Source organism: Grus americana, chromosome Z, assembly GCF_028858705.1.
Source record: "Grus americana isolate bGruAme1 chromosome Z, bGruAme1.mat, whole genome shotgun sequence".
Lineage (NCBI taxonomy): Eukaryota > Metazoa > Chordata > Aves > Gruiformes > Gruidae > Grus > Grus americana.
The window spans coordinates 59,447,641-59,458,548 of NC_072891.1; positions in this window are offsets into that span (position 1 = coordinate 59,447,641).

The window sequence follows — 10,908 nt, forward strand, 5'->3', positions numbered from 1 at the left end:
GAGCACACACTGGGAAAACATGTTAATGATAGCTTAAATAAATCTGCTTGGCCATTTTTGTCTGCAGGGAGTAGGACTTGAGCCAGAGAAAGATACCCAAACACTGGAAAAGCAGAAGGGTAAAGGACTAGGGCAAATGAGGTCTTAAAGGAAGTCATAGTCAGTGTAGTAACTTGAGTTACTACACTTTGAGTAACTAAGTAGCTTGCTCCTCAGATGCATCGGGCACTCTTGTTGGCATGATACAGAGGTAGGCAGTTAATTTCTATGCTTTGGATTATGGTCGCAGGATCAAGCATGTCATTTTTAGGCATTTCTGTACATAAATTGCAGAGTACATAGATGCTCAAGATTTTGCATACAATCATGTCACATTCTCACTATAAAAGGTCTCCCTTTAACTAAGTGGAGTTTGACTCTGAAGAACTAAAGCATTTGCTGCTGCATTCTGGGTCTTACACTGATACAATATTTTTGTTTCTTTCCCCTTGTCTATCATTGTTAAGAATAACGCCACCATCCTTGAGTACATGGTTTCCAAATATCAACTACCTTTATATAGAAGTTTATTTATTTTTTGCACAGAAGCAGTACAAAATATATTCATCTGTCTCTACATATATCTCTGCATTTTCACAGGGCAAAATAATTCCCTGTCAGTAATGGGGTGCTACTGAGCAGATGTTGATTTCATGTGATTACAGACATAGATAGAAATAAATGAGTATACAGACTTTTCTGAGATCCTTTCACTCATGTACAGTCCCTTTGAACTAGAAATTTCATCAGCTTTCTTCTGCGAAACATCTGAGGAGATGATCATATGAAAGACCGTTTTGCCCATATTTTGAGCTAAACAGAAGGGGCTTGCAGAAAATAAAAATATATTTAGTTCTGTTAGCATGTATTGAAACTCAGTTAATGAATTCTGCTAGGAAGCAGCAGATACTAGTGTAGCAATGGATTTAAACTAATGCAATAACATAGGTTCAGGCTCAAAGCTGGCTCACATTCAGTGCACTCAGAAAGTGGGCTGCAATCTCCAAGGAAGTCACTCCTGGAGCCTCTCTCCTATTTGATAACTGTTGTCCTGGTTCTGGCAAGGATAGAGTTAATTTCACAAAGAGCCAGGACAGGTGAGCCAAGCTGGCCGGGGGCTATTCCATACCATGTGACATCATGCTCACCATAAAAGGGGGCTAGTCGGGCAGGGGCGGGTTCGGTGTGGCTCCGGGACAGGCTGAGCGTCCGGTCGGTCGTCGGATCGGTAAATTGTTCTCTGTTATCACCCATTGTGAATATCTGTTATCAGTACTGTTGTTGATTGTTTCCCTCTCCCTTGCTGTCCCAGTAAACTGCCCTTATCCCAACCCTCGAGGCTTTGCCGTTGTTTTTTTTTCTGTTCTCCTCCCCATCCCGCCGGGGGAGGGGTGAGTGAGTAGTGCGTGGCACCCAGCTACCGGCTGGGGCTAAACCACGTCACCTGTGTATTATGGCAGTTCGTTCTCTTTGAGAAGCTTTTCTACCTTACAAATTTAATTCTCTTGGTGCTGAAACCTTTTACCCTCTGTAGAAGATCTTGTAAGATGTTAGTGTTCACATCACAGGTGCAAGACTGCAACACCCCATGTTTCTCAGAGAGCTCTCAAGATGCAAGAACTCAGCAAAGCTATTTGGAAAAATATTAACTGTCATTATTCATTCTCATGTTTAAAAATGTATAATGTTAAAAAATTTCTAGATAATGGTGATTTTTCTAAACAACTAAAGATTATGGTTGCCTCTCTTCCAGGATGTTCAGCACACACAATTTTGAAAAAAACCTGTATTTTTCATCCAGAAATGCCTCGCCTACCAAATTCTGAAAAGCACAGCCTTTTAAACTATATTATCTTGAATACTAACCTCTGTGGCTGGTCCGTTTGAGAACATTTTACTTTGAATATCTGGAGTATACAACTTCCACATATCTGCCTGAACATCAAAAGTTTCCTTACCACTAGTTTAGCACAAACTTTCACTTTATACTATATGAGTGAAATGGAATAGACTTTGCTAAGGCCTATGAGATCCTTCTAAACCTTGTGGAAGTCTTGCTATGATTGACATGTTTTTTCTGGGGAAAATAAACATGACCATTCACTGTTCTAGGCAAGTATAGATGTGAAGTGATAACACTTGAAATAGAAGAAGGAAGAGAAGAAAAGAAAAGAACTCTAGGGATTAATGTAAAAGTGACTGCAACTTTATTCCTGAATGAAGATAAACAGGTTTTACATTGTAGACACATTTCATTCTTGGCAATTGATGAACAACTTTGTTGTTTTTCTCTGATACTTGTTTAACTCTGATAACTACAAGAAAGAATTTGTTTTAAAAGCATGAGGTACTGAAGAAAAGGGGACTGAACAATACATTTGGAGAATGCCAAAAAGGTTACACTAATTTCTTACTTCATATGGTTAAGAGAGATAAGCCTGCCATAATTTCTTATTTCACATATATTTGCTAGCTAAATGGATGGCTTAATATATTGCTCTTTCACAGAACAAATCTTTTGTGTAGGCTTACATTATTTTGAATATAAGGAGCTTGAAAATTTTAAACTGTCTTTGATCAGCTGACCCTTGCCTAACATCTGGAAAGTGAAAATGATTGATGACCATTTTACTGACTTTTGAGCATTAAATATTACTTTTGAAGAGATGTTCTGCCATTTCTCAGGCAACATGTTAAATTTTGTAGTGGTACTTTGCTAATTAGAGCTAATAGCTGAGACAACTTGTAGAGCTTCTGCTGTCTCAGGTTCTTTCAGGGATACAATCACCTACACCTTCTCTGATTTACCTCTCTGGATGAAGCATTATTGGGTATGTGCATATGGAACTGCATCACAGACCAGGTCAGACACATATCGAAACAGTGTCCTGTTAGGCAATGCAAGTTATTCCAAAGCAGTAACCGATGTTTTAAAACATTAGTCCCTAACTTTCAGAAATTTCTGCACAATAATAATGCTCAAATAATATCGTATGCTCTTTAGCAAATCTAGTTTACACCCGTGTAAGCTCACAAGGACAGACCATTGCCCAGGACTTTGGGGAATAGCTTTAAAAGAAAGGGCAAGAACTTGACCACTGAAAAATCACAGAATTGCCTACCCATTTCTTCTTCATATGTCAGACATGGTTGAAACCCCAACAACAAAACCACTTTGTACTCTTATGTATACATATGCAAATTAAGAACAAATTGACAAAGTATGTTTCCTGAGCACTCTATAATGATGCTCAAGCCTAGTTTCTTTGTGGGAACAGTTTTAAAGACTACTACATGGTCCTAGCAGTTGTGATATTTCTAATTAAGAAATACAACATCTCATTTGTGGTTCCATTTTCTCTCTTTTACTCCTTTACCTTCAGCCTTTTAACTTCAATAGTCATCTTAAAGTGGTTGTTCAATCAATAATTGCATATATCATGATTTACAAGTGTTTTACAAAGTCAAGAGCATTTATTCTGTACTCTCTTAACCAAAGATTAATGCAACATGTGAAATGTTATATTACATGTAAAAAAAAAAACCATAACAACATTTTTGGTCCAGAAATTTCTCCTAAAAACAATTTATTGGAAATTTACCACTAAATCACAGGCTTGCTTGGTCTGAGTTTTCTTGACCAGCCTGCAGCTTTGTTTTGCCTGTGTTAGCAGTGACAGCAATTCCTCTAACTGACCAGGTGTCTATGGCTAATTTGTTCTATTATTTTTCTTTGTATGGCACAGCAACCTTTTTTTATATTGACAATAACAAGTAGTCATCCCATGTAGCAGGAGATACTATTATGACCCATCGTGTAGAGAAGCACAGGTGTGGTACAACAGCAGATGCTTTGCAAAGTGGAGGCACAGCATGTGGCACAGAAGAGTAGGTTGAGAGATGAGGCACAGGCTTGGCCCTGGAGACCCCACAGCAATAAATAACCATCAGTAGTCAGTTAAAAAATGCAGATTTGTAGCTGGAAATAAAATCTGATTTTAGGTAACAAAGAAATGGTGTCCAACATACACAGAGGCATCTAAAATATGTCTATAGTAAATTTGGGTGTAACACGGAGCTGCAGACTAATGACAAAAAAACAAGATGTAAAGATACATTAGCAAATATAAAAATGACCCCAAGTGCATCCTAGAGTGAGAAAGAAACAACCAACATGAACATCACATTCCTCCTGACAAAGGATACTGGATACTGACAACTCCTCATAACTCACTGTGAACCATGAGAATGACTACACTGACATTAGGACTGAAACAAGCAGATGAAGGATGAGCATAGCACCAGAAAAAAACCCCAGAAACTAAGTGTGCATATTACAATTCAAATTGTACTGTTATTAAGATTCCCCCCCCCCATATTCTGTATTATTATTCTTTTTCTGTAATAGTTAGATCTAGACTAATAATGATTCTTGAATTACATTGTCCAGATTTGGTGATACTAACAATAAATTCTTGGATTTATATGTAAAGAGTGTTTCATTTTGCCCAAAAACAAGATTTTGAAAGTAACTTATGTATTGACTTGACATTGTGCCATCACATTTCTCAGCTGGATGAAAATTTAGGCAATTCAGCCAGGAGTAGAAGTGGCCCCAGGAGACTAGAAATGTAAGAACGATGAAATGGGAACTACACAGGCAAACAAAGGCAAAAAAATTCTGTGGGAAGCCACAACCATTGCCAAGGAAATATTTTCATAAAATTTCCTGTTTCCATATATACTGTGTGATTCTTTTTTTATACTCTCTATCAAGAAGCATTTGAGTTAATAACGAAAGGGACCTTCTTAGAGCTGGTAAATTAAAAGTATGTCTATCATATGTTGTAGTTATGAGCAATGGCATTGGTTCATTTTCTCCTCACACTCATCATCTGATAATAAGATTACTTTGAGCACTGACATAGACAGGGTTTGTTTGTTGGGGTTTTTTTTCTGTGGGAGTAAAAGACAGACAAGCAGAACGGAGAGCTGGTCAAACAGTCAGCACAATGTAATTTAGTGCTTTTTGCAGAGCACTGGAAAGTGGCCTGGCTGATAAATGGGAGATGGAACATGTTGGCATCTAAAGCAGGTTAATGTGGACTGAAATATGCTGATCATTGCTTGGAAATGCTCCTTCCTTCTGAAGTATGTTCAAATCTCTAGCCCACTGATTCAGTTCTCTTTTTTTTTCCTTCATTTTTTCCCCCCATGCTTATAGCCAAAATTGCCATTGCCATGAGGCAAAATATTTTTGTCACTGAATCTATCAGTCTCAGTATTTCATAATATCCAAGATCTGTTTTAAAAAGTACCTAGAGAAGGAAGACTGGTTTTCTGTCACATTTATTTTCTGTCAGACTGCTACAGGCTTCCAAACTGTCCTCAACAAAAATTCATTTAACTCCTTTCCACTTCAAAACTTTTGGCAGTACTGTGGTAATATAGAACAGCTTCAGCATCATCTCTTGTACTTCAAGTCTGTGTATGAAACTTTGTGCCATAGGCAGTGAACTGTTTCAGAGAGCACGCAAGACTAGAAGTGCTTTAGGTTACCAGTTTTCTGAATTATTTCTGTACTGAGGTCATTATTTAAAAATCATATTCCAGAAAAGACCATACGAAAGGGAGAAGCTTCCACTGTCTTACCTAATCCTTTTGTTAGAACTTTACAGAGGCAAAGACAACGGCACTTAAAGGAATTTTTCTTTCTTAATTTTCAATTTTTCAATTTTGCTTACTCCCTTATCATGGGAAAATGAACTAAAATCACTGTTGCTGAACAAGCTAATTTTCCTCTCCTGATAAATGCACATCTGTTGGCTTAATACAAGACAGAAAACAACTTGGTAGATAAGGGGGCTAAACAGGCACTTCCAGATAACACACAGTTCCATGATCCTAAAGCAAACCTGTATTTCTTTTAGATCCCTCTTCCTTGGTGAGGTGGCTGCTAGCTGTGTCTGCTGCACTTTTACCCTCCTGAAGGAAGGTAATCACTGGGGAACTGTCAGACAATGCTGACTGAACTGCTGTTACTACTGGGTGCAGACTGCAGGTGCTCCGTGTGCCGGCAAGGGTGGGTGCTGCGCTGAAGGCTTATCTGGTTCTTTTGCAGGCAGGAAGGACCCAAAGTTTGTTCCAATTTCATAGGTCCTTCTTCCCCAGACTAAAGCTACCTAAGGCACCCCTTAATCAGCCCACTTGTTGATACAGTGCTCCAATGGGAAACTTTTTGAAGTTTTGAAGGTAAAAGAGCCTGATAGCACTCAGCAGTGACACAGAGGTGCCTCTTTCTGAACTCACTCATTAGTTTTAATCCTATCTGTTGCTTAAGCCTAAAAGGTAGGTTTTGTTAAAAAAAAAAAAAAAGAAAGAAATGACAACATGTGGTAATATATGTAATATATTAACAGACTCACCATTGTGCTTTGTCAATGCTAGCTACTGCACAGAAAAAAAAAGTTTTCTTGCTCTTTCATCTTAATAGACGTGTGTAAAATTATGAGTTGTAACTAGGGTGATTGAGAAGCAGTAAACTAAAGGTAAACCCAGACATGTTTATAAAGCTTCTGCATTTATGAACCTCATTTAAACAGCTTAAGATTCAAACAGCCTGAGTATCTTCAATAATGGGAATGGCTCTATTGTACCACTATGTTGACAACTCACCCAGATGGTGTTTGCTAGAAGCACTTTGAAGAGCCACTCCCCTGTAACTCTCCTCCCCAAATCCCCTCCGACTAAAACTGATTGCCAACAGGCGCAACCATGTTCCTTGCCTCACAGCTGCAAGGAGGCTCATGCAGTAGGGCTGCCTCAGCTGCTGGAAGGGCACATTTGCACAGCTGACCGCACTCCTGTTTGCGTGGCATCAAGGTCACACCATTAACATCAGCTTTGTAAACACGCGCTGCCTCTCCCTCTTGTTATGTTTACAGTCCTCATAATTTGTCTATTGCCTCATTATTACAGATTGCTCTCCTGGACAGTTTCCTTTCATGTACTTATTTCTGCCAGTGGTTTCAGGTCTTTAATTCAGAATGCTTTTCATAAGGCAACAAAATCTCTGTTCTTCAGTAGAACTAATTTCTACTCAGTCACCTTGCTCTTGTTGCATCTGCTTCCCATCCACGCTCTAGGCTGGCTGCAACAAAGCAGCCACAACAGTGAACATGCTCTAATTTCACTGCCTCTGGATGATAAATTTCTGCTGGAAGGAAGTATTTCAATTTATCCTACGTACCACCAGAAAGAAGCTGTAAATACACTGTTAGCCCAAATAAAATTTGAGAAGTATGCTTTTCAAATATCCACAATAAATGTTTGGGGTGTTGTATGTGAAACAATACACTGAAAACTACTTTGATTAAGTACTGAGGAAAATCTGGTTTCACGAACACAATGCATTTTCAAACAGCTAAAATCTAAACCACTTCTCTGCACATATTTTATATGTCATACTGTAGTATAAACCAAGACAGTGACTCAGGTGACCCTGAAGACTTGACTTAAGTCAAGCCCCAGAAATCTGTCTTCCATATTACTTGAGCATAAGAAATTGTGGGAGAGCAATCCTGCCTACAGCATTATCAGAAAGTAAACTGGCCTTATACATAGGCTGATAGTCTAAAGTAATCACACTTACCTAATAAGTTTTTTGCTCTGCTGTGTGTATAATACACATCTGTTTTCTGGCCTCCTTTGCACTTTGGATTGTGTCTCCATCATAAGAGAAGGAAAAGAAAAGCATTCAGCAGAGTTCCGTGCCCACTGCATCACCAGCCACTTAAACAGTGAGATCAGCCATAAACAAGGGAAAAATCCATAGTTCTGATATATAACTTATTAATGAGCTCAGTCTGAAGTCACATGTATTATGGCTCCTTCTTGATTTACAATGCATTCTGCATTCAAAAGTAACAGGTTTTGTCTTTTGCAAATTATAAGTTTGCTTTAAAAATATTGATTAACTTTGTTGCTTCAAATGCATTTAAGTATTTTGGATGGTCAGCAGTATTTCTATACTTCATAAAATAAGTAAATATATATATGAATGGTTTATCTGTCCTACTCTGTAAAATACGTACTGTTTTGTCAAGGCAACTGTCGTGGTTCAGCCCCAGCTGCAGCTGAGCACTGGGCAGCCGCTTGCTCACCCTTCCCCCCCTTGGGATAGGAAGGAGAATGGGAAGAAAAAGTGAAACTCGTGGGTTGGGATAAGAACAGTTTACTGGGACAGCAAAGGGAGAGGGAAATAACAGCAACAGTACTTAAAACAGAATATACAAACCCGGTGACAACACAGTGCGGTTTCTCACTCAACAATCGTATAACTCAAACCCCCGTTGAAGCCGGACCATCCCAGAGCTGCACCGCCCCTCCTTGACTACACCCCTCTCCCCTCCTTTATGCTGAGCATGATGTCGTATAGTATGGAATACTCCCTTTGGCTAGTTTGGGTCATCTGTCCTGGTCGTGTCCGTCCCAGCTTCTGGTAAAAATTAACCCCATCCTAGCCCAAGCCCAGACAGCAACTCAAGAAGAATTGGCTCAAATTTGAACCTGTCTGCTTCTTTTCCACAGCTAAACAGAAGAGTGCTACTGCAAACCAGAGATTTTTTCAGAGCCGTAGTCCTGCCGTATTGCATTTGCCAGAGGCTCCTGTCGCCTCCTGTGAAGTCCAAAGAGTGATATAAATAACAGCTGAGTAATTTTCCATAGATCTACTATTTCTTTCATACTGCCTGCGTGTCTAACCTTCCTTTCTATGATTTTGACTTGCAAATAGGAAACTATGTTGGAAGGTTTAGATTGGCGATTAGGAAAAATTTCTTCACTGAAAGGCTTATCAAGCACTGGAACAGGCTGCCCAGGAAGTGGTTGAGTCACCATCCCTGGAGGTACTTAAAAGATGAATAGATGTGGCACTTAGGAACATGGTTTAGTGGTGGACTTGGCAGTGTTAGGTTTATGGTTGGACCTGATCTTAAAGGTCTTTTCCAACCTAAATGATGCCATGATTCTGTGATTCTAATGGTGCATTGCTCACAGTTACTGACTTCTTGCTCCCAGGTTACACAATTTGCATGTTTCTATGCTCTCCTGCCTAGCAAGGTGGAGCTGAGGACCTGGACAGGTGACCTGGTGAGGATGGAGTGATTGCCCTGTGACAAAAGATTGGCTGCATACAGGTGTTTTCCCAATTTACAGGGTTTCTGCTAATTTTCCTCTTAATGTTGATGGGTATATTTAGGATATAGACCTTATACATTATGTTACAATTATCAAAGAAGCAAGCAAACAAGAACATTCTGAGGAAGAAAAGACCAGTGTTTTCTTAGGGATAAAAAACCTCACAATGAAGTCAGAGCACCATCCTCAAACTTTCTATTACAAATTGCTATGGCAGATTAGATCCTCTGCTTAGTGACCAAGACTCTCTTTAGATGTGTACTATATCAAAACAGAATGACATTCATCTTAACTCAGCTACTTTTTTTCTTTCTGTTGACTTTCATTATGGCAGCAACTGAACTGAAACTGAAATTTATCAACTTCGCTGTATACTAGTTAGAAAAAGTCAAGCAATTGCTAAGAAATAGCTTTGTATTTTTGTAAAGTATTGGCATACTTTATACAAACCATTTCTATGCCAAATAATTACAAACATATTCTAGTGCTATGTGCTATTCAAACAAGCCCACAAATAAACAGGATACAGAGATGAAAAATCTTTCCCACTTTTAGAGAACTACTAGTTTTCAAACCAAAACCTTCTCTTTTTCTTTTATTTGGTTTCAATAGCAAACTGGAGAAAATACAAATCATCATGTTTTTAAGCATAAGTGTTTGCCTGCAAGCCAGCTTCCAGATGTATTGGTCTATTTAGCTCTAAAATAAAGATCAAAACAAAGCCATATGTTTTTAACAGATTTTCCATCGATAAACACCCTTTCCAAAATATGAAAGTAACCAATACAGAAGTGTGTCTAGAGTCACTTGCTTCAACATAGTCACCTAAGGATGTGCTCAATCCAGAAGCCATGTTAAGGCTATACAGCTATAATCTGGTCTAGTGAATCACAAGAATCTAGGAACAAAATTCTCCAGGGCTGCATGGTAACTCTCATATAGTTCTTGAAAAATAATTTGCTTTCCTTATCAGGAATTCTGCATTGTCTTTCCAAACTTCATCATATGCTCCTGATAAGAAGCTACTAAAAATGAAAGGGAGAGAATCTGGACTGGACTTCTACTTCCCTGCCTTACCCCTAGTGAGGGGGTTCCCAGTAGAGACTGGGAACTAGGGTTTACTTTTACTGAGAAAATTCTCTGAATTCTTTTCAGGTGTTTTTCCATCCTATCTACAGTCACATAGCTCTGTCTTTATCTACAGCTCACTTCAGTCTGGTTTGCTAAGGCTTATATGATGCCATTGCTTGTCTGTGAGTTGATCCTAGCAACTTAGCCAATGAGTAAAGCACAGGCCCACAAAGAAGATTAAGGGACCAAAGCATCTTTCATATCAGGAAAGACTGAAAGAGCTGGGACTGTTCAGCCTGGAGGAGGCTCATGAAGGTCTCATTAATGTGTATAAATACCTGGTGGCTGGGAATGAAGAGGGAGCCCAGACTTTTCTCAGTAGACAGGACAAGAGCACAAATTAAAAACTGGAAATTTCATATGAACACAAGAAAATGCTTTATTTACTGTGAGGGTGGTCAAATACAGGACCAGGCTTCCCAGAGATGTTGTGGAGTCTCCATCACTGGAGGCTTTCAGAACCTGACTGGACATGGTCCTGGGCAAATTGCTCTAGCTGATCTAGCTTGAGCAGCAGGATTTGGACTGGATGATCTCAAG